Source organism: Propithecus coquereli, unplaced genomic scaffold (genome assembly GCF_000956105.1).
Source record: "Propithecus coquereli isolate 6110/MARCELLA unplaced genomic scaffold, Pcoq_1.0 Scaffold3, whole genome shotgun sequence".
NCBI lineage: Eukaryota > Metazoa > Chordata > Mammalia > Primates > Indriidae > Propithecus > Propithecus coquereli.
The window spans coordinates 5,180,667-5,204,940 of NW_012148618.1; positions in this window are offsets into that span (position 1 = coordinate 5,180,667).

A 24,274-nucleotide genomic window follows, 5' to 3' on the forward strand; every position below is an offset into this window, starting at 1 on the left:
ATATATAGATCTACTTCATTCTTTGGCATAGCATTACATTTAAACTATAAAACATAACTTATTTAATTAGCATCTTTCTGTGGAGATTTATGTTGGATTTTTAATCCTTTACTCTCGGAATCAAAAGTGTACTGAAAGCAGAACTAAGTTTAAACACCTGAGTTCAGCAGACAAGTGCCTTATGATGTGGCTGCTGCCTATACGTGCAGCTCCATCTCCTCCACTTCTTATCCAGCCACACCAAGTTTCTTGCAATTCCCCAAAACGCTGTCCTGCTAGGATTGTGTCTGCCTGGAATGCCTTCTTTGCCCTTCTTTGGCCAACTCTTGCTAATCTTTTAAAAGTACTCAAATTCTAGTCTAATTGTGATGCCACTCTTCTGAATGCCCTTGATTCTGGTGCTACACTATGCACCATGGGCTCTGGAAATAATTGTTACACCTCTCACTGCTCAAGCAGTCCAGGCAGGAGGTGAATGAAGGCAGGACTAAGGACTTACAGGGTTGAAAAGAAGGTGGGGTGAGGCTGGTAAGAGTCTGCATGAAAATCAACACCACGCTTATTGGCATTGTCACGCTTGCAGTGAACAGAGCACCTGCAGGACACAGGGTACTGAAGAGGGTGAGCAACAGATGTGCTCGTGGAGGAAAACAGCAACACAAAGCAGCCCAGGGATCCACAGTGCCTAAGTCTCGCCTTTCACACTACAAGGGTCCACCTTAGAGCCTAGTTAGTGTGACCACGGAGACGGATACCACAGGAGGGCTGTGGAGGCAGAGGAGGCCGAGATCTGGGGCTGTTGGGAATGATTTCAAGGAGTGGCAGGACTGGACTGAGACCTGAAGGAAGAATTAAACTGAGAGGAATGGTCAGGCTAGAAAGAAGGCTATAGACAAACACCTGGGGCACGGGACGCTGATCCACTAGGCGGGGACCGCAGAGGTTTGCGGAGGAGGCAGGAAGGTGGAAAGGGGGCTGAACTGACAGTCTCAAGACTGGTGTTCTAGACCTGGTTGCACCATGAATTAATTCAATAAATGTATATTGAGCACCTGCCGTTCTGGGCACTGGTGACACAGCAATAAAAAAAATAAAAATCCCTGACCTCACAGCACTTCCAGGCCAGGGGTTCTGCTGCTAATTTCTGCTGTCACCTAGAGAAACCACTTCACTGCTCTGGATCTGCCTCCTTGCCTATAACATAGGAGTCTTCTCTTGGGCATCCTCAGATCACGTTCCTCGCCAATATTCTAAGATTGATAGGAAGAGGCTGGAAACGTCAGTGGAACCAGATGATGGTGAGCTAAGGAACCCGGTCTCCTTCAACTAGGCAGCAAGAAGCTTATGTCGATCTGTAATGGAGAACGCTTTCAAGGCGGAAGTTTAGAAAGACTGATGTGATAGCGTGAAGACAGAAGAGAGAAGATTGGAAGTTGGAAACAATTTAGGAGAGTATTGATCCTTACAAGGTGACAAAGACTCCAACATACATCCTAAGAATCAAAATCATGGGTGAATAGCACAGATTTGATAAACCATGAATAAGCTACTTCTTCTTAAAAATACTGTCTTTATTAAATGGCTGGCTATAAAGGCTTCATTGCAATGATACTAAGATCAGCAGAACTGGGGAGAGCTTGGCAAACTAAAGATGTTTTTGGATCTCTGTATAATAACTTGGCTTATGTGTATGTGTGCTGCTTCATGGGCTCCAAAGGAGGGTCCCACATGCCAGAGAAATACCGTACAGCCCATGCCAGGGGGTAGGAAAACACTACCCAGGGGGTATGGCTTGGCAATGTGTGTAAATGTGACTGGCTATATTTTGGAAGATGAATGAAACCCAAGTAACACGAGTTGTCTCCCCTGGCATTCTGACAATAAGTGCAGTATGTGGAATTTGCTATCTTTAGCCTCTCGCTTGAAAATTGTAGAGTGCTTATCACCCTGGTAGCTAATCGCTCAGCCATCTCTACTTCAGCCTTCCCATGGCTAAAAGAACTTTAGAAGTCACTCAAAGATAAATGTTCCCTGCCAGAAAATACCTTAAAATAGAATGTTTTAAGGGTTTCCCTGAGCAGGTAATAGGCATGTACTTAAATATCCCACTGCCCCAGCCCCACCTCCCACCTCCAAGAGCAGGTCTCTGGTCCACCCCCTTTGCTAAACCTGGGGTGCTGGGAGCCCCTTTATAGAATGTCTGTCACCTAATTAGAAATCAGAGCAGAGCTCAATGACTCGATCTCAGTCCCATTCTTCTTGACTTACTAATTCCATCATTTGCTTCCAGTTGAGTGAAAAACAGACAAACAAACTAAAAAATGAAGAAATCTAACAGAGCAGGACAGTTCAAGTAAGTCAGGTAGACTTTGCTAACAGAACGATGACAAAAGGCAATTTTTTTCACAGGCATTACCCATAATCAAACACCTAGTTGTGATGTCTCCTGTGTCCTGCTCCCCCAGCCGGGCCCTTCACTTCCACTCCTCCTAGAGTGGGATGAGGAACAGCCACATGACCAGTCACCAGTAACCAGGTGTCACTTCTATCCTTATTTCTGAATATTACATCAGCAACCTCTCAAATTCTTGAAAACTGTAGTGTTTTCACACACTCGCACACCGCCCCCACACACACACACAGGGAGAGAGCCGGAGACACAGACAGCAATGAGACTAGGATGCTGTGGAGGCTACTGGATAAACGCGGGATGAGCGCAGAACCTGTCACATTGGCCTACCTGGGAGGCAGTCCCAGTCCATACTCAATAATTCAGACACTGAGGATCCAAGGTCTGAAGTTGGCTTTTTTTTTTTTCTTTTTAAATTCGTTTCATTATTCATTTCCCTCTCTCTTAGTTGCTTATCTTTTCAGCATTTCACTACTGTTTAGCTCCTTGGAGACTTAACAGGGAAAATAAAAAGGTACCAAATTAAAACCAGCCAATTTTGTTTTCTGACAGCATCTCTGATTCAAGGCAGTGTAAGAAACGTAGTTTAAACTATCAGATAAAATAATATTTCTTTTCCTTAATTATCTGTACATTTCAACTATTCTTTCAGTTCCTGGTCTCTTTTTCTCTATTCCTACCACAACATATTAAAAAATTCTTTTACCTTCCACTTTTAATCTGTCTCATCTGTTCACAAAACAACTGCCTTTTTCTCATTTGTGCTTGCTACTTCCAATAGCCCTCAATTTAATCATTCTGGAGAGATTTGAGGGCATCCAATTTAATTATTGTAGGTCTAAAGCAGAACTTAGCATTGTGATGCCTTTTGCTAAGATTATATGCAATTTAAAACACATCAGAACATAAAAATCAAGTTATCTCCTGGAAACTTACCCTGGACAAAGAAACAAACAAAAATGTAGTAGCTCTTGTGTCAACATCTGAAAAATGTGTAGAAATAGATATTAATATTCCACTCAGTGGTATATCAGCAATAACTGCTGATCACATACTAAACATAGCTCGATCGCCTACGATGCCAGACCCTTTGCGTACATTATTTCATGTAGATCTTGCAACAACTTTATGAAGTAGGTATTAGGCCATCTTACAGATGAAGTAGTGTGGTTTAAAGAAGTGAAATATCTTATTGAAAGCCTGTCATCTGGTAGGTGAATTAGGAACAAATACATCACATCAGCTGGATCTTTTCTGGCATTTATATAGAGAAAATAGAAAAGGAAAGTGGAAACCAGTAGAGTCTATAAGAACACCATATGGAAATCCATTCCTAACACAGAAGCTGATGAAGTAGGATTCCCTGATCAGGATCAACCACTCGCAGATACTTATTGGTGAATTCAAGAGAAAACAGGAAGGAGAAGATTCAATCAGCATAACTTCACCATTCCTAGAAAATTAACTCAAACTCCATTAATCACTCAGTAAATTTGCTGATAGGAGAAATGGGAGAGAGACACAGGAGAAGTAGGAGATGGTGTCCTTGCCTGCAAAAGATGCATAATCCGTATTGGGTGCCAACATAAACAATGAGCAATGCAAGTGTGTCTATTGCCTATTGTGAAAAGTCTTGTGCCTTTGGAGAAGGCAAAGTTTAACACAAATCGGAGTAGTCAGGAAGGTTGATGAGGAGTTGAAACTTGAGTGGAGCCGTAAAGGGTCAAAGCTTCGTAAGCCAGGTGATAATATTATCAAAGCCTGACCTTCATCATCTATCCACTGGGAATAGCAATCCTGTCTGCTTCACAGTGCTGCAGTGAAGACTGACTGGACTAACTCATGCACAGCAGTTAGCACAGTGCCAGGCACACAAAGAACATCAACAAGTGTCAGTTATTATTTGTAAAGCAGTTTCATGCAGGCAAATGTCTAGTTGGCAAGGGCGAGTAAGCTCCAGCTAGAGCCCTCCAGGCCTTGTCATCTTGGCTGAAATGCCCAATAAACAAATTGGCTGAGGCTCAGGAGGGCTCTGGCAGGGCCAGCGATCATTGCTGGCTCAGCTTCTCCTCTGCAAAGTCCCCACCTGACAGCAGACCCTGAACTCCTAGGCAGCAGTCTAGGACCCAGGCTGTGCTTGCCATGGCCAGCATGACACCAGGAGATGTCACATTTCCAGGCTTGGGCTACCCTAGTTGGAGAATCAGTCATTGATTGGAGAAGCAGTCATTGGTTTCCAAAAAAAAAAGGAGGATATGAATGCTCCTGCTAGATGCTGGTCTATCCCTAGCTCCAAGTTTTTGCCTGCTGTCTTTGCTGAGAGGCAACTCCAAGTAGTGGAAGGAGCTCCAGAATTGAGGCTGAAGCCATGCAGTGCCACTTCCCAGCTAAGCAACCCTTTGTCCCTCAGCCCCCTGCCTCCTTATGTGTTCTTTCATTCATAAAACAGGATAATACACTTCCTCTAAGAACTGCAACAGGCTCATATGAGATCGTGTGGGTGAATGCCTTTGCTAAATATACATTATAAAATAAATATAAAATGAAAATAATTATCTGTCCTGGGCCCATTTATTCATTCACCAAATGTTTACTGAGCATTTTTTATGTACCAGGAACTGTTCTTAGAGCTGAGGATCAACTAGGGGACAAAACAGACCAAAATCCCTGCCTCTTGATGTTTCCATGTCAGGGTCTACATCTCCCTAGAATGTGGACAGTAGACAGGGTGGCAAAGCACCTGTCTCTGACAGTTACTGCTCTAGCTATGAGTTACCTTCATTTCCAGGGTCTTATGTCTACCTTCCCTGCTCGCCTAACAGTGTTTGAACCTGACTTTGCCTTGAGCCCTGCTGTGGTTCCAGTTTTCCTTCTGGTTCATCTAGATGCTTTACTTGACTTTCTCCATCCTGGCTTGCAGCCTCGCCTGTCTTACACCAAAGCTGCCAACATCCTGGCATGACAATTCTCATAAAATGCCCAGCTGTAAAATGAAAATCTGGGTACATATAACATGTCCAATACGTTTACTTTGCATCTGGGCCACAATAGTGGTTACCTATGGGCAGGATGAAAACCATAGCCAAAAACTGAGAGTCAGCATTCTTCATGGCCAGCTGAGTCCAGTCTGTAAGCAGCATAGCTTGCCAGCTGCTTTTCCTGGCACATCTGGTGCTGGTGTTCTGGACTTTAGTGTTCTGAGCCAATGAGAGCACCAAGGGAATGATTGTGGTTGATTATCTGACATCACGATTATGGATCTCAAAATAACCCATCAGTAACAGGTTGAGAGGTGGAGGTGTGGCAGGCCAGGTGGAAACTGTTCCAGAGTGCACGGAGTGAAGGGCTCTACCTACTCAAATTTGCTCAGATGAAAACAGCATCCTTTTTTGGAAAGTGTCTCCGCTCATGGTTGGTATAGCAGCAGGTAGAAGGAAAAGCCTTCAGCTCCTAAGACATGCTTCCAAGTCAAACCAGTGTGGTTGCCATGGTACCAAGGCTCCTACAGCAGGCAAAAAGATGTAGTTGCAAACACTTGTTAGTAGCACAGAAACATTCAAATAAATGGCAGTGTTGGATGGCTGAAAGTGTCATGAGGCCCCTTCAATTCAAGTGAACAAACAAGTATTGATGAGCACTTTCTATTTGGTGACCTTTAGGCACATTATATTAGGTATAGGATGGATGCTGGGATGAATAAGATACTGTCCATGCTCAAAACCTTAGAGTCTAAGAGGTTTATAATCAAGTCTTGCAAAGAGACATTTCACAAAGAGAACTAAAACACAAGGTAGACTGTGACAGCTACTAAAGGAAAAGTACAAACCCCTATTCACTTATTCACCCATTAACTCAGAAAATATTACAGTCCAAGCTCTGTTATAGGTGCTGGGTATCCAGTTTTAAGAAAAAAAGAGTTCCTTCCCTTAAAGTCTAGGGTGGGGAGAGACCTGAGCAATAGATGATAAATTAGATAGATAAATAATGATGAAGACAGACAGATAGATAGATAGATAGATAGACAGATGGGATAGAGGATTACAAGCTGATACTTGCCGTGAAGATTACAGACAGGATCCTATGATATAAGAGTTCCTTAAGCACAGAGGTGGGAAAATTATGACAGCTGGAAGAAAGGTAGGCTTCATGGAAGAGGCAACAATGTGAGCTTGGCCATGGATGACAAATAGGTTTTTAACAAACAGGACAAAGGACCAGAAACTGAACAAAGGCGCGCAGAGGTGGAAGAGTGCCAGCGGGACTTGTGCACAACTGGATGGTGGGGTTTGGCTAGAGCACAAGGAGAATGCATGAAGGAGGGAAGGAGCTAACAAGGAGGATGCCGGGACAACAGAGCACAGTGGTTAGTGCTCGGTCACAGAGCCAGGCTGCCTGATTCTGCCACTTCCTAGGTATGTGACCTGCAGCAAATGACTTAACTTCTTGGTGATTCAGTTTCCTTCTCTGCAAACTGGGGATTATAAAGTTGTTTGAAAGATTAAAGGATGTTATACAATTCAAATGTGTTAAGTGGTATCTGGCACATAGCAGTACGTGTCTTGACTGAGCAGAGTGCACAGCGACCGGCCCAGGTAAGCCTTTCTAACGGCGCTGGTGCCGAGCAGGAGCTCACCGGGCCCTCCCCCGAACCTTGGGAAATGTCCCTGCTAATGACTAAAAAGCCCCATCATTTTGAAGTGGAATGTGGTAGGTAAAGCTTTCAGGACACTGTCTTGTTTCAGATTTAAATCCTGTCTTTGAGACCTTGCTGTAAGTTTGCACCTTGTGGCTTATCTCTCTGATCTCAAGGCATGAGAACCCACCCCAGGAAAGCTGCTTTCTCCCATTTCTCCTGCTCACTAAGCATGGGACACTGCAGAGACTGCAGGTGAGGAGCTTCCCCAGGTGTTCCAAGGAGGCGGATCAGAAGGAGACTGCTCACTGAATTTTCCTGGGAGCTATGTTCCTTGCCTGGAATGATACAGTCATTTTACATTGAACATAATCACTGAATCAAACAATGCTATCATGGGACCAGGGGTTCATCCATCCATCTCATCACCTTCCTGTGGTCTCAGCTTAAAAGGCCTCAGGAAGACCCCAAAGGCAAAGCCAACATGAGATGCAGGCCACATGCTAGTGTGGGGGCTGCTGAAAGCTGAGTCCCGCTGCCCCCCTAAGCTACAAAGCCCTGCTGACTCTGAGGGAGGAGAAGCAAACCAGTTAGCCAGGCCTGGTGAGAAGGAGCCAGCATGGGACAAAGAGAGGAAGGCGACAATAGGGAAACAAAGCTCCTGTTTTCAAGCTGCAAAACCAGGCTATGACCCAGAATCTAGTCCAATGTTACATATTTGGGTGAGCTGAGGTAATTCAAACTCGGTAGGGGTGTTTGTTTGTTCTTTGCACTGAGTCCTTATGTCTTTTTGTGATTTACCTTTGTGAATTGGAAACTAGGCTGGTTTTTCTAAAGAGGATGATTAGACTGTGAGAGGAAAGTTAAAGGGTTTTTGCAATTTATTGGAAGAACAAAAAAATGCGAACAAAGCTAGAGTTCACTTTCACCCTCCTCTCTTCCTTCCCACTTACGCTGCTAATAATATCTCATCAGATATGGGAAATATATGTCACATAAGCAAGGTGAAGGAAAAATTCTGAGGTCAAAGATTGTTCTATGCAGAGAAGCCACACAACTTTATTTAAGTCAGTTATCTCTGTGGGCCTCTATTTTCACATCTGTAAAATGGTAAGGCTGGACTGGGAATCTCTTGGGCTTCTTGCCACAAACTAGAGTTTGTAAATTTAGGGAAATATGTTGTCACCCTATCAACCAACACTACTACTGGCATTAGTTTCAGGGATATGGAAACGGTTCAGAAATTTATAGCTATATCGTACTAATATATGAAAAGAGCTCAGTTGTTTTGATTTGTTTCTAAATCATAGTGTAACTTCTTAAGAACAAACTCCTTTACCAGCAAACGTGGTACACAACCAGTTATTGTGCTCATTAAAAATGGTCCTCATCCCGCCAAAGCCTGGGTAGGATGTGAGGGCCCTGTTTCTTCTTTCTTCTCACCACGGGGTCACTCTGTGCACATGTTCTTATGACTGGAAAAACTGTGTTAAGCATACATGGAATGTCCCATTGTTCATATATGTTCATTAATTGTCTGACTTTCCCACTGTCTAAACTAAATCAACTGCTTAAAAAAATTCTGAAGACTACAACAGAGTCAAGAAAGGATTATCCTGGGGAAAAAGGGCAAAGGGCAAGAGCTGGTGGGGGGGGGGGAGAAAAGGAAGAGAAGGACAAAAAGGAGAATTCAGAGGAAATAAAGATGAGGTCTCTATAGTTTTTCCATTGTTATTTATTTTCTTCATACTTCCTGACTTTTTTCAGAAATGCAATGTGGCAGAATTTAACATCTGGTAATAAACTGCATGTTTTCTGATTTGATCACATAGCCACTAGGAGGTATCACAGCCTCTGGTTATTGAAAATAATTTATTTATGGAAATAAAAATAAGGCTTTGTTATTTATTTTTCATAGTTCTGAAATCATCAGCAATGCCTTTATTAGCATTTAAATGAATGAATGAATAAAATGTTATACTCCCAGTGGTAGACTGGCCATGCTGATATCAGGTACACCCAGTGTCATCCAGACATCTTTGCATTCCTCTAGAGATGGGGTAGTTTGTTTCCTCCCGTGCTATTCCCTCCCATCTTAGCTGTTAGAAAATGCTTCCTTTTGTTGGGCTCAAATCCATCTCTCTAATTTTCTATTGATTGGTCTTATTGTTCCTCATTTGGGTCATGTATAGCAAGTCACTTGTATGTAGCAAAATTCTCTTGCATTTTGAGTAGTTAAAGCCATCTATAAGGTTTCTCCAAGCTCCACACTCCCTTGTGCCTAACAGGTCCTTCTAGCACACGGTGCCCAGGCCCCTCATTGACAAAACTGGTGAATAAATAAGACCAAAAAGAGAATAAATTACTAGAAAATGGATAACCTATGATAATCAATAGTAATCAATATATTTTTCAATAATTCATAAAAACATTTGTCAATCACCTACTATGTATGAAGCACATAGGTATGCTGCAGAAACAGTAGGAAACAGACTCTGTTCACATGGACTTTGCATTCTAGTAAACAATAAATGATCAATGCCCTTTAATTATGGGCATTAGTTACCAAGCACAATGCTGGTGTCACTCAGTCTACATTTCTCGCTTTGGTTCATGACACTTTCAGGAGAGATCTTAAGTGCCTTATGAACTGCTGATATATATATAAAACATGAACCCAATCTTCCAGTCCAACGATGCTAACAATTGAGGAAAATAAACCACTCTGATATCATTTTTTAAAAACTACTTTATTGAGGTATGAATGGCATGTAAAAAAAATGGCATGTATATTACATATGTAATATACACGATTCAATCAATTTGGGGCTAGGTATAAACTTGTGAAACCATCACCACCATCAAGGCATTAGACATATCCATCACCTCCAAAGTTTCCTCCTGCTTTCTTTCGTATTAGTTTTACTTATTCATTTATTTTTATAGTAAGAACATTTAACATAAGATCTATCCTCTTAGAAAATTCTAAATATACAATGCAGAATTGTAAGCCGGAGGCACTATGCTACATAGTAGATGAGACGACTTATTTTTGCTAAACCTAAACTAGCTCCCACTGACCACTGATACCTTTTTTTCAGGTTTGTTCTAATGTTCACGAACTACCCTATTCATATTTCCATACTGGAGTCTTGCCTAGAGTTGGTGTAAAATTCACCATCCTGGAGCCTTTATAATCCACTTTCTTCACTTTCAAGTCTGGAAACTCCATATGCCTTCTCTGTGCCCCCACTCGGGTCACGAGCACCTTTCTTGTCCTTCCAATCTTTTAAAGATTCTATCAGAAGTTAAGTGATCTTACTGATTGCTTCTTGGTCCCATGGGATGTGATTGATCCAGGCCAGGCATAATGAGCTCTCAGTTCCATGTTATCAATTCATATTCATTCTCCAATCTCCGGACAAAGATAAACTGTGGCCCCCAAGGAGGAGGGCTATCCACACTCTCCCCTCTTGTGACTCTTTCTCCACCAGCCTAACTAAAATAGCTCTTGGCGTTGACATTATTTTTCATAAGCATCCGCTGATCTCAATGCTCAGCCTCTGGGTACTGTTCTTACACGTTGCTACTACTCTGTCATATTCCTCTTGGTCACGTGTCCTTCTGTCCATCTGTGGTAGGTGTCTTCTTTGCCTCTGAGCCCTTGAGGAAGCTCCCTGAGCATCTCTAATGCAATTGCAAATGATCTCAGGAAGGAAGACAAGAAGACATGTCCTTAAATATATGTTCTCAGGTATCTTTTTGTCTTCCTTCCTGAGATCATTTGCATGTGGCAGAGTTACTTTTTGAGATCTCCCTAACATTCTGTTAGAATTACATGCCCTGGAATCACATCAACTGCTCTTTTTTAAAATTTCTGATGCCTTGTCATCTTGCATTTTGTTCTGATGAACTCCAGGGATAGAATCACTTTCTTCGAGGATCCCTGTCTTCTTCACTGCATCAACCTGGGTCTTCCTTGTTGAACACAGTTCTGACATTTGTCACTTCTACATTTCAGGAGATGACTTTTTCAGCAAAGCCTGTCAATGTATCGTCGGATACTCTGCTGTTTAGTTGCATGATCTGCCTACGCAGTCCTGAATATTTCAAGTTCCCCGCTGTGCCCCTATCTTGTATTTCTCCCTGTCCCATGCCCAAGGTTTTGCAAGATGCCAACAAAAATAACGATCTGGTTAAAATGAGGACTTAAAAGAAAGGGACAGACGGGGAACAAAGGGACCCTGCAAAGGGCTGCTCATGTGTGCATGCGAGGTAGCGGTTTTGGGGAACCATTTATTTTAAGGTAATTATAGAACCGCTTTGTTCCCTTTGAAGCTCAGAGAATAAGGAGAGTGAGCAGCTTTGGTGCTGGGAAGAATCAGTTAACCCCTGAGAGACACGGTTTAGTGCAGCATTGTTGGACAGAAATATAATGTGAGGCACACACGTAATACACATTTTCTAGTAGCCACATTTTAAAAAGTAAAAAGAAATAGCTTAAATATATTTTAATAACATTTTGTTTAACCCAAGTATCCAAAATACTATTTTAATGGGTAATCAAGATAAGAAGTTACTAAAAGATATTACATATTTGTATACTAAAGCTTTGAAACCACGTGTATATTTCATACTCACTGAACACCTCAATTCGGATGCTAAATTTTCATCAGAAATACTTGATCTATAGCTAGATTTCATAAAATGTACAGTTGAAAAAGTAGATTCATATACCCAAGTTGTTTCAAACATACTTAAAAAGTTTTCCAATAGGCGGATCCAGTGTATGTTTTTAAATTTAAATTAATTAAAATGAAATAAAATTTAAAATTCCACTCCTCAGTTGCACCAGCCACACTTCAAGTGCTTAGTAGCCACATGTAGCTGGTGGCTACCACACTGAACAGCTTAGTCTAGAAACAGTCTTGAGCGTGAGCAGTTGTCTTTTAACAAAAATTTCTTGAGCTCAACACATAGTAGTTCATCTTTAACATCCCATGATTGAGAACATGCAAATTGAAAGAAAGTATGTATTCAGTAATTCCTTTAGATAATTTTATTTTACTCTTCACAGTATCTACATATATTTGAAAAAAAATATTGAGATGAATATCTCAAACGAGTGTATTTTTGCAGCCAGCACACACTTCTTAGTATACATGTGGATTTGAAAACCCACTGCGGTAACTTCTGCCATATCCCGGGAGCCCTTGTGCCACAGCCACTTACAAAAGGGTCCCCTGTGCCCCCAAACTGAGCACTAGGAATTATTAATAGTACTGGTTAAAATGGAAGAGAAGGCTCTCAAGCCATTATCAACCTTTGGCATACTCATGAAAATTAGTTATCAAATGTTAATGAGCCAACAATTCAATGCAGAACGAAGACTTTTTAATTGCAGTGAGGAAGGGGGAGTAAGAGGGAAAATTTGGAATATAAGCTATGAAGAGAGGGGGAAAGGAGGGCCCTAAGTACATAAGCTTTCTTTCCTTTGCCTAAGGCTGATTGGTATGCAGCATCTTTGTGGTGTTCCTAGTTTATTTATTCATCAGCCAGTGTGCATGCCACCGTATGCAGGTCTCTGTGTTGGTGAAGGAGCAGTCAGGACAGGGTGAGGATATGAAGAAGTATATAATTCACAGACGTGTCCAAAAGCCATTGCCTTTTTCTCTAATAGGGGAGAGAAGACCCAAGCTCAATTGATTCCACCACAAGGTAGAACATATTAGGTGCTACAAGGGAAGTGCAGATAAATGACACAGGTACCCTCCTGAGATTTCACAGGAGGAAAATGTCAATGCTGTCAAAGAGGGTTGCAGAAACCTTAGAATAGGTGATAACTTTTGTGTTTTGCCCTGGGCACTGAAGGATGGTCATGGTGTATGATATTTTAAGGAAAAGCTCTCCAAGCATGAAGTCTAGTGTAAGAAGAAACATGGAAAAGCACGGGAAGGAACAGTGAACAATGCAGCTTAATTCCAACGCTGCAGAGGTGAAAGGGAAAGCTGAGATTGACAAGGAAGGCTGAGGTCCCCTTGGCTGCCAGGCTACGGGTTGTGCCCTATTAAGTAGAGCACTGGGAGCCACTAAAGGCATTTGAACAGAGGGTTTAATCGTATATGTGGATTTATACAAGTGTGAGATTGATACTCATGAAATGGTGATGAGGATGATGGTGATGACAATGACAACAATGATGACAACTAACATTTACTGTGTGCCAGGCCCAGTTCTAAGTGCTTTGCATGCATTAACTCATTTAATTCCCCAACAACTCTATGATGTAGAGGAGAGGGGGAAACATCAGGCTGTTCGTTTTGGAACTCAGAGAGGCAAAAGATAGAAGATAAAAATACTAAACAACAAACGCAATAACACAAGCCAACAGGGAGTTCTTATGTACAAGAGCTACAGAGCATTCAGTACAAAAAAATCAGAACCCACACACTGCAGGAGGCAGTGGGATGTGTCATAAACAATACATTAACCTGTCGGAGTCACCTCCTGTGGGATTTCCTGAAGATGGTTCTAAAGGGGGGCAGGTGTGGCTGTGGTTGGCTGGCCACTGGCCAGGAGGCTCAGCCCAGGAACCAGGTACCTCAGCTGGCCTCTAGTCAGTTACCTTCACCGGCTCCCACAGAACTCTGCCCATAGAAGAAGATACTGGGCTTGAATCACTCTTTCTTGTAAGGATCACTCTTTTCCTGACAACAAGCATCAGAATCATCTGGGAATTTGCTAAAATTCCTGATGCCCCAGCACCTGCAATACTTGTAGCCTCTTTCACCTTGCTCTGCTCTGACTACTCCTCAAAAGGCATAAAGCTAGACATCATGGAAATTTACTCTTCCTCATTCTCTTCCTTGAGTTCTAGCCCTTTGGTATAAAACATTTACCACTGCCACATGCTTTCTGCGCTGCTAGAATGGAGAAGGACATGCATAGGCAGGTAGTTTTATTTCAGTAACTTTTTTATAAAAACTGCATTAGTGTACATCTGTTCACCATCCTTCCAATTAGGCTGCTGTTTGCTGAGGGAGTCTATCCTTTGTAACAATTCTGTGTCACATGTTTTGTAAGCACCCAGTGGAGGGTCCCAGGTGGGGAAGAAAAGGGTTTCTTTACCAAACGGGGGAGCTGAGAGCTAGTGTTCATTTCTCACTATCTACACGGAAGGTACAACAGCAAAGCCACCCCAGCCCAGCTGATGAGCTGAGTCTGGGCCCATGAGCAACGTGGGCCCTGGCTGTGTGCAGAATGAGAAGCCTCCAGGAGAGGGGAACACGGCACATGCTCCAGTTAGAATAGGGACTTTAGGGACTGCAATAGCAGCTTTCCCCTCAATACAGCCGCTATTGCACAGAGGAGAGAGCTGGGGAAGAGGAGTAGGTGAAAGGCAGGAATTGATAGTAGGAGAATGTACTTTGTTTTGTGTGGAACAGAAACTGTTTTAGATTAGAAAAATGTGTTCTCTTTGATTTTAACTAATGCCATTTGCTTCTGTAACCGTGCTTGCTTTTAGTTGTTAGTCAAATATTGTTAATCAAAAAAAAAACAGGGCAGGAGTGACTCCATGACAGGCTGAACTTCCTAGAGTAGGCCTAAGTCTCAGTCCCCCTCCCCAAACGCAGATCAGAACTGGCGCCTGCACGAAAATTGAAAATCCTGAGGCTTGGGACCACCCAATCAGGGGTCAAAACAATCCTCCACTTTTAAAGGAACCAATGGACAAAGGGGGAAAGGGGATGGTGGGCTCAGTGTATCATATGCCACCGGTGTGTCGTGCGCAACCAAAAGTATAAAAGCTTCACTTTTACCCCGGGGCGGGGTCCTGGTTCCTAGGGAGGCCACTGCGTTGGTGCTCTGGGACTTGGACCCTAGCTCGAGCTAGCAAATAAACTCCTTTGCCATTTGCATCCTCGGTGACTCTGCTTCTCTGTTCCTGGGGCCGAGGGGGACCGGTTCTTACATAGGAAGTGGGTCAGAGAAAGAAGGCGATCGAGGGGAAGTGGGTATGCAACCTCTGCTCAGGCCCTTGCCTACTGTCAGGTCTTCAAAAGCAGAGGGATGGCCATTCTGAGGCATATGCCAGACTCCTCAGCTGCCTTGGGCTATAGAAACAAATTTACCTTCAACATAAGATTCAAAACTCAGGCACTTTGAACTTAAACTACCCAGGTGCAAACCCCAAGTCCACCACTAACTGGCTGTGTGTTCTTAAGAAGGTCACTTACCCTCTCTGATGCTCCAAATCCCCATTTACAAAATTCATTCAAAAGATATATTAAGACACTCCTAGGTATTTACTACAGAGATGAAAACATATGTCCTCAGAAAGACTTGAACATAAATGTTCACAACTGCTTTATTCATCGTAGCCAAAGACTAGAAACAAGCCAGGTATTCACAGCAGCAGGTGAGCTGGTAAACTGCATCCATACAGGGCAGTGGTGCTCAGCAGGAAAAAGGAACAAACTACTGGCACTGCAAAAACATGGATGAATCTCAAAATCATTTATGTTGAGAAAAAAAAAAAATAGGCACAAAAGAATACATACTGTAAGATTCCATTTATATGAAATTCTAGAAAAGACAAACCTAATCTATAACGACAGAAATTCGTATATCAGCCTGGGGCTGGGGGTGGACAGGGACTGACCGTAGAGGAGCCAGCGGGGAATTGTTCTATCTCATGACTGTAGCAGTGGCTACACAGGTTTACCCATCAAACTGTTCATTTAAATGGGTGCAATCTATTGTATTTAAATAATAGCTCAATAAAATTTATTTATATGGAGCACTACTATGTGCCAGGCACTGTTCTAAGTGCTTGGGTATAATAATGAAGAAAGCAAAGTCCACGCCCTCATCAAATTTACATTCTGAAGAAAGCAGACAATCAATGCATAAAAATAGATTCATTCATAATGATAAATTTCATTAAGGAAAATAAAGCAGGGGAAGAGATTAGAGAATGACAGATGTGCTATTTCAGACAGAGGGTCAGGGAAGGCCTTTCTCAAGAGACTGTGTGAGCAGAGACCTCAGTGAAGTAAGAGAGAGAGGGTGAGAGTGAGCATCCCAAGCACTGGGAACAGGAAGTGCAAAGGCCCTGGGGCAGACTGCATCTGGCATGGTTGAGAAACAGCAAGGAAACCACTGTGGCTGAAGCCAAGTGAGAAAGGTCCAGAGTGGGAAATGAAAGACCTGATCCTGCAGGGGTTTTGAAGTTTGGGAAAGGAATTTGGAATTTAAGTGTGTTGTGGAGGCTTTTGTCTGTATGTTGTATTGTTATTGTCATGTCTTCTCTTTATGATACGAAAAATGATTTGATATAATCCGATTATGTTTTAAAAGCATCACATTGGTTGCTGTGTGCAGAAGAGATGGAAACAATAGTTAGGAGACTACTGCAGCATTCAAGCAAGAGAGGACAGTGGGCTGGCCTGGAGTGTCACAGCAGACAGGGTAAATGTGGTGAGCGGAGAGTGCCTACCTCATTGGGTGGCTCTGAGAAAACACTGAAAAGTATTTTGAATATTCTGAGCACCTGAAAAGTACTTAAAATACTCTAAGCATGTAAAATAGTGCTTAGAATAGCACTTAGAATAGTCTGAAGAAAATAGAACCATGTTTATAATTATCTAAGCCCCTGAAAAGAGCTTCGACTAGTGTCTGGCACTTAGTTAAGCAGTCAGCCATGTGGGCTAGGATCGCACTCTTCTTTGGTAAAAGAGTACTCACCATCCCTGGGAGAAGGAAGTGGCTTGGATTCTTTTGGCCTCGTTTTTACAAATTTAACTACTGCTAAGGTGCTAGGGAATGCAGGAGAAGCAAAATTTAACAAAGTGTTAAAATTAAGTTAAAACAATTCCTGTTTTTATCCACAATACCATCACCTGTATTTCCACAGGTATGACTGGCAGGCTGGGTCAAACCTTTTGTGGGGCAGGGATTAAGGACCTCAGCTTCATCACAACCCCGGGCTGGTGCTGGCGAGTCACCACGTTTCAGCAGCCTTTTTATAGAAGCACGGCGAAGTGTCTTCTTTGTGGAATCAGGACTGCATTTGATGCATTTCAACCTTCTCTAAATCCTTCTCTTTATGGGTCAGCCAGAGATACTGTCAAACCAATTCCAAGCAAGCCAAAGAGAGGCTGAGAGAATTTGTCAGTGAGAAAGGCATGTTTTTCGTATTGCTGATAGAGTCTGAGATTCCAGGTGGGCAGCAGGGCCCCAACAGGTGGGGTATCCAGCACAAGGACAGAGCTAGAACCCCACTAAGCACTTTCTGGGGCCTGGCAGCTTGTTATTAATCTGAACAAGTCCGTAAGTCACCATCATTATCCTCATTTTACCAAGGAGGACAGCAAGGCTCAGAGCAGATACGTGAGTTGCCAATGGTCACTCGACCAGGATTTGGACCCAACCTGCCTCCATACTCTTCCCATCGGTTTACTCTGCTTGCTTAAAAAGAAGCAATTAAAGATGAAAAGTGCATCCCTCAGATGTGCTACTCTTGTAAAGGCAGTAATACAATCTTTTGCCCCTGGCAATAACAAGGACAGTGTCGCTTATTGGTTATGTTGGTGTAAGAAGAGCTTGGACACATTCCTCCTTCTCGTGAAATTTTTCTATCTGGTCCGACACTAGTGTGCCATTCATGTGAATAAAATACTTCTCATCTAAAAGACCCGAAACATGATCAGATTGAATGGTGATTGCTAAGGGCAGGGGAGGGGAAGTGGTATCCTGTATGTTTGTTTTAAAACCATCATTAAAAGGTAATGAAAGAACAGGTCATTTATTAAATTATTCATAAATGAACTCTAAATTTTCTAGCATACCTATAGATTATTGCTCATTTTAAATAGGCATTATAAAATAACCTAAAAGACAAAAATACAGAAAGTTGGGAAATCTGGATGGGTTAGACCTAAAGAACTAGGTTCTGATTTTAAAACTTGAAGGTTTTTGAATGCCAGAGAAGTTCTGAAATATAGGAGGGCCTCGACAGATAAGGGTGGTATGGAGTGACGGATGAGTCGGTGGAATGAGAGTGACACCTGGGTCATGCCCTCACCTACCTGGCCTCACTTTTTGTCTTATCCAATGAGGCAATTAAGTTTTCCAAAGCAAGTAAATCCCTAAAGGGTAGGGTTGCTTTTGTTTTTATTTTTGTAATCTTTCTTGATTCACTCAAGAACAGAACTGAAGTTATTTTAAAGAAATCCAGTAGTGTCCACATAATTTAGGTCTGATAACTGGCAGAGAAATAAGGCAGGGCCCTCTTTCAACGTTTTTAGACTTCCATTTGGTGCAAACAGCACACACATCCAGGGCCAGGCCAGCTGGTGAGAAAGCAAAGGCAGAGGTAGCACAGGCAGGCCAAGGCAGGCAGGACAGACAAGGGAAGGATGGGACAATGCACCTTCTGCTTCCTAAGATCCTTCCAAGAGAGAAGAGCATGAGTTAGCAGCCATAAGGAATCACTCCTTATCCAGGCTAGATTACATTAATAATCAATAGTATCACTCAGCTATGGCCCCCCAAAGCCCTATTTTTCCATGTTAAAAACTATTACTACCTACAGTTTACCAGATGCTAATGATATGCCATGTTAGAAGGAAGTTAAGTGCTTTATCAGTCCCCAGAGAGCAAACTTTAATCTTACCGTACTGAATGACTTCTCAGGACTTGGAAGGAATTCGTGCTTTCCAGATATCAGATCTTGGGTAGAGGCTTGCAAGTATCACCTAAGATGTACCTGAAACTTCACCTCAGCAGACCAGAAGAGGACCGCTTCCCTCTTCAGTCCCTCCCCAGGGTTGCACGCTCGCTCTTATGATCTGAACCTGTGTTCCTAGCCTCCATCTTGCCTCTTGATCTTTCTCAGAGGACCAAACAAGGGCTGCCTGCTTGTTGATTTTCAATCCTAGGATCCTCCAGCATCACCTTGATCCATGGTCAGCCCTGCCTGGTCCCCACCCTTGGAGCAGGACCCCAGGAGCCAAAGCTGGGCCTAGGGCCCCCTGGCTCTGCTTGTCCAGGAGGGGCTCTCTGCCAGTGTTGAGGGCACAGACTCACAGATTTGGCACTTGTCATTACAAAGAAAACACGTGTAGCACATGTAGCTATTAACTTCATTTTTAAATTGAATCTCCTTTCAGTCAAGGACGAGCTAGAGCTGATAATCTAGTCCAAGATGATACTTCTTAAAAGCAGATTAGGTTTACAGAATGTTGATACTTTTATCATTTATTCAATTCAATTCCATTTGCCTATTTCACACATTTAAATTTCAGAAATCACCCACTGACCAGATTTTAACAAAAAGGTTCTCAGATCTGCTATTACAATAAGCCCCCCCAAAAAGATCTTAGTGCTTCTTATATAACGAATACAACTAAAGACTCCTTACATAAACTTGTAACAGCAGCTTTTGTAAATTAGTTTTGATGAACTGTAACTTTCTGTAATCATCCATCATTCTAATTATTGTTTTGGAGTTAACCGCTTTTGCTATTTGACAGTCTAACTGTGATGCTTACTGAAGTTAATGAATCCATAAGCGCATAAATTTAATAATTTATTAGGTTATATTCTTTCAAATGAGTAAAATGAACTGATCTCTCCTTTTCTCTACATAGTTCTGGACAGTAAATTCAGCTGATTTTTGCTTTTACTTCTGTTTCTCAGCTTTACCTCTAAATAACTCACCTGTGGCGATTCCAGGTTCACCTGTCTTTTCTAGGTCCCCTGTCTCTAGCTCTGTTGGGTATCACGATGGTGAGAAGCAGACCCTAACACCCTACCACTCTAGACAACTGATCCTGACTAATGGAAAAAACAGATGGAAAATTCCCACTCGGTCCCACCTATCTGACTATTTAGCTTCCACGAATTTCCTCTCCACCCCCTAACTCATTGTATCAACTTATTGTTAATGTTAATAATACCTACCATTTATTGCATACTAGCTAAGTGCCAGGCATGGTCACACTAAACCATCTACAGATGAGGAAAAAGAGGGCAGAAAACTTGAGTAACTGGTCAAACAAGTGGCAGGGCTGACTAACCATAATAGTAGGCTGCTTCTAAATAGTGATTGGGCCAACTTCTTGAGTGGTTAATATGTGCCAGGGACTAGTCCAGTAGCTTTGTATATATATTGTTATCTCATTTAATCCTCACAATAAATAAACATATGAGATTTATATAATCACTCCCGTTTTACATTCAGAGAGATTAAGCAACTAACCTTTTTCTACAAATACTTTTATTTATTTTGATATATTTGTAATTATCATTATTTCTTCTATCTGTGGCACTGCATATGTCCATAGGGAAAAGTCCACAAATTCAAATTCAGGCATCTAAGCCTACCTCCAAAGTGGCAGACTGTAACCAGGGGGTCAGTTCCATGTGGGTCTACCCTCACCTATTTTGGTTTTTCCTACTTGTTTGTAACAGTAACAATAATAACAACAACACCGACAACAAAAATTTTGATGGCAGACTACAAAGCATGTCAGCATATTTTATTGCTATCTTTGTGACAATTCTGTGAGGTAATTATTCTGCTTTCAGAGAAAAGGGATTTTAGGTTTAGTTGAGATTATAGAGATTGCTAGAGGTATCCATTATAGTAAAAGGCAAAAATGAGACTAACACATGCCTTCTCACTTCAAATTCTGGGGGTCTTTCCAACTAACCATGAAGCTTCACTTAGAGTCATCAAACCTCATTATATGGATGACTCACAAATCTATACTCATAGTTCTATCTATTTCTCAAATTAAGTATAACTCTGCCATCCATTTGCTAGGATGTCCTAGTGGAAAGTCTTTTTCTTTTGTTTCTCTCACAGTATCTATCATACTACAGGGTATGAAGCAGGCACTTAACAATTTTTCAATAAATAAATAAAGGATTTCAAAGGAAAAAGGAGAAAGAGTCAAATAACTGACCTGAGCAGTGTGGCAGTGACCTGGACAGTGCCGGGGGGCTACCAGGGGGCTACCAGGCTGCCATCCTTTGCACCCAGATGAATATTGCTCTGTCAGTTGTACCCAGCCTGGGTGATTGGGGTCAAGAAATAGCCATTTCCTTCTTCTTCCGGCAGCCCGAGTGACAAAGGGCCTCCGTGGAGCCAGCTGCAGTGGGAACAACACTACCTGGGAGTTTAGGCACTCTGCATGTCCCATGACTGCATTAAAGGCTCTTTAAGATTACGTGAGAATAAACAGCAGAAGAGAAGACCGGAGATAAAATCGTGGCTTTGCTTGTCTTATGGTATCCACAGTAGTTGCAAAGCCATCTCCAATGTTTATCAACAATGTCAGCTTTCACAAACACCTTAAAGGTGTTTCACCTCAGTTTCATCTGTTCAGTGGGGATAATAACCTATACTTCATACAGTGGGTAAGAAGGCTGCTAAATGAGGTACTATATGATGCTAAACAAATATTAGTTGTTATTAGAAGTACGAGTCTTATTCTCCTTCCCATTAATGACTGCAAGTTATTCACATTTAAATAGTGAAAACACAATCTTCCCTAATCTCATGCTTCATTTGGAAAATATAAGGATGACAAGCCTGCCCAGAGTAGCTAATGGCAATGACCTTTGCTTCGAGATACATGATGATTACTGCTGAAAGGTGGTTTTAAACTAGTCCGTTCAGAGACAGGCCAATAAAGTCCAACTATTTTTTTACTTATGAATTGCTAAGGAAATTAAGAATCACAGAAAATGTTAAACTTTCAGATAAGCCCTGATAAACCATTTCATGAAAGGAAGATCTACTTATCTCAAAGAGTGTACGTGAGAGTCAGTGAGAAACTACTCCCTACTCCCACTCCCATAACACAATTTCCCACCATGCACAGAAAACTGATTAAATCCATTCCAGAGCAGGTTTGCAAAGCAGAAGGAAGGCCTGGCTTTCTTGAATAAAAAGTCAAGAGCTGCATTATGAAGTGATACTTGACACTTAGCAGTTTTTGTTTTTTGTAAAGATGCTCTCATTTACAGGATTTTGAAAAGACTCTTACTATTTCCCCGTGGGTAGGTTCAAGGCTTCATATGTAGCATTAGTCAAAATGTTTGCACTTGTGTGTGCAGTTTGCAGAAAGAAAGCAAACAGGAGGCAATGCACTATGAGAAGCGGGGAGGGCAGACCAAATTCCAAGGAGAGAAATACAACTGACTGGATAGGAACACTAACAAATGGGCATCTTACTACATCATTCCTTTACAAGCAGTTTCTTGGCAGATGCTGCAGAAAAGCCACTTGCAACAGCTGCAGGTTGGATTCATCTCTAAGGAATTCTCATGGATACCACCTGTATCTGAGAAAGTGGGATGTTAAACATTTGTGTTGGGTAGTGACAATGAGTATTTACTAAATTTGGCATTTGCTAACTTCTTTTCCAGTAGAATTCAAACCATTTGCCAAAGAGTCACACGAGTGACCTTAGGAGGTCGTGACAACCTTTCTATTGATTGTGGGCAGCATTCAGATGAATGAATGTCCAAAATGCTTGTCAAAGACCTTTTAAAAGGGAGGAGTCACAGCTTTGCATTCCCCAGACTAATACAGTTAAAAAATTCTTTTTTATATATAGAACCTAAATTTTTCCTACCAGTAAAGAACTTTCTTTCACATAGGTGTTATGAGATGTGTTATTCTTATAGAGCATGCCTTCTTCTTAAATGTCTTCCCTGGCCCTACCAGAAAAAAGTACCAAGATCACCATTAGACCTTCCATTAATTGGGAGAAAATTGCTTGGCTGGAGTGTTTCACAGAATCACAGCAACACTTTGTTGCTTTAGAGCTGGGAAGGAACTTCATGATTTGTGAATCCAACTCCTGATTTTCAAGAGTGGGTAATCCCCCACTAGGGTGACCATACATTCCACATGGGGTTTTGGGATGTGGGATTTCAATGCTAACACCGAGACAGTCTTAGGCAAACCAGGATGGCTAGTTACCATATCCTCCACTCAGGTTCAATCTATCGGCAAATCTGTAATTTCTACCTCCCAAATACACCTCAAACTCTACTGCCACCAGCTCATCCACGCTATTTTGTAGTTTTGCCTATTGGGATCACTTCCTAATGTGTTTCCCTGCTTCTGTTCTTGTCCTCCTAAAATCCCTTTTGTATACACATCAAGGGTAATCTCTTCAAAAAAGAGATCAAATGACATCAATATCCTCCTTAAAAATCCTTCAGTTGCATCCCTTGGCAAATAGAATAACATAGAAATATCTTACCAAGGCAAAAATCAGACTTGGTTGTATATTATTAATACTATTTTCCTCACAGCTGACTTAGGCTGTTCTCATTGAATTTCAAGCTAAATATGAAAAATGTATTCACATGCCTTAGAGAAGAGGAATGAAGAAGATGAGCAGTCCTGGGTTTGCTGTTCTAAACTTTGCTACTTGATCCAATAAACGTCAGGGGACCTCATAGAGAAGGTTCTCCATTTTGGGAAGCACTTTCAAAAGGAGAGTTCATGTTAGGTCCAGGATAGATTTCAAAGCCTATAGTAACTGTAACATACTAAAGGAAGAGCAAACAGGTCTATAAAGTCCTGAAGTCTTAAGAGAAACATCTGCAATTATTGAACCTATTTTGTAGAAATCATCTAGTTACAACTTTAATGTTGACTCTCTAAATGACCACCACAAGTGAACGGAAGTGGGAACGGGCTTCTGCTTTAAAAGCTAATTATACAATGCTAGCCAAACTTGAAGATCAGTGAGTGTAATCAAATATTTTGACACTAAAGCTTTTGCTTGTGAATAATGTCCCATACTTTATTAGCTTAAAGAGTATCATATCCAAAACATGAGACACAGAAAAATACCACTATCTTTTAAAAGTCACCAGTTAGTAATGAGCAGAGACAAAATTAAGTGCCAAGTCTCCCAGGTCCCCATGCTCCTACCTCCCCCTTGTCTCTCTCTAGTTAGGTCAAAAAGGGCAGGCTCCAAAGTGTGGTGGGCTTGGACCAACAGTTAGAATCTAGAACAGTGGTTATCAAAATAGGAAGGGGAGGAAGAAAGCACAAAATAAGTGATCTTGCCTACCACCAGAAGGCTTCAACCCTATAGCTAGTCTTTGAGAGTAAAGAAAATGGCAATAAAATTCAACAACAAATAAGACACTGCAAAGAGGATGAAAAAACAAGCCACAGAATGGGGGAAAATATT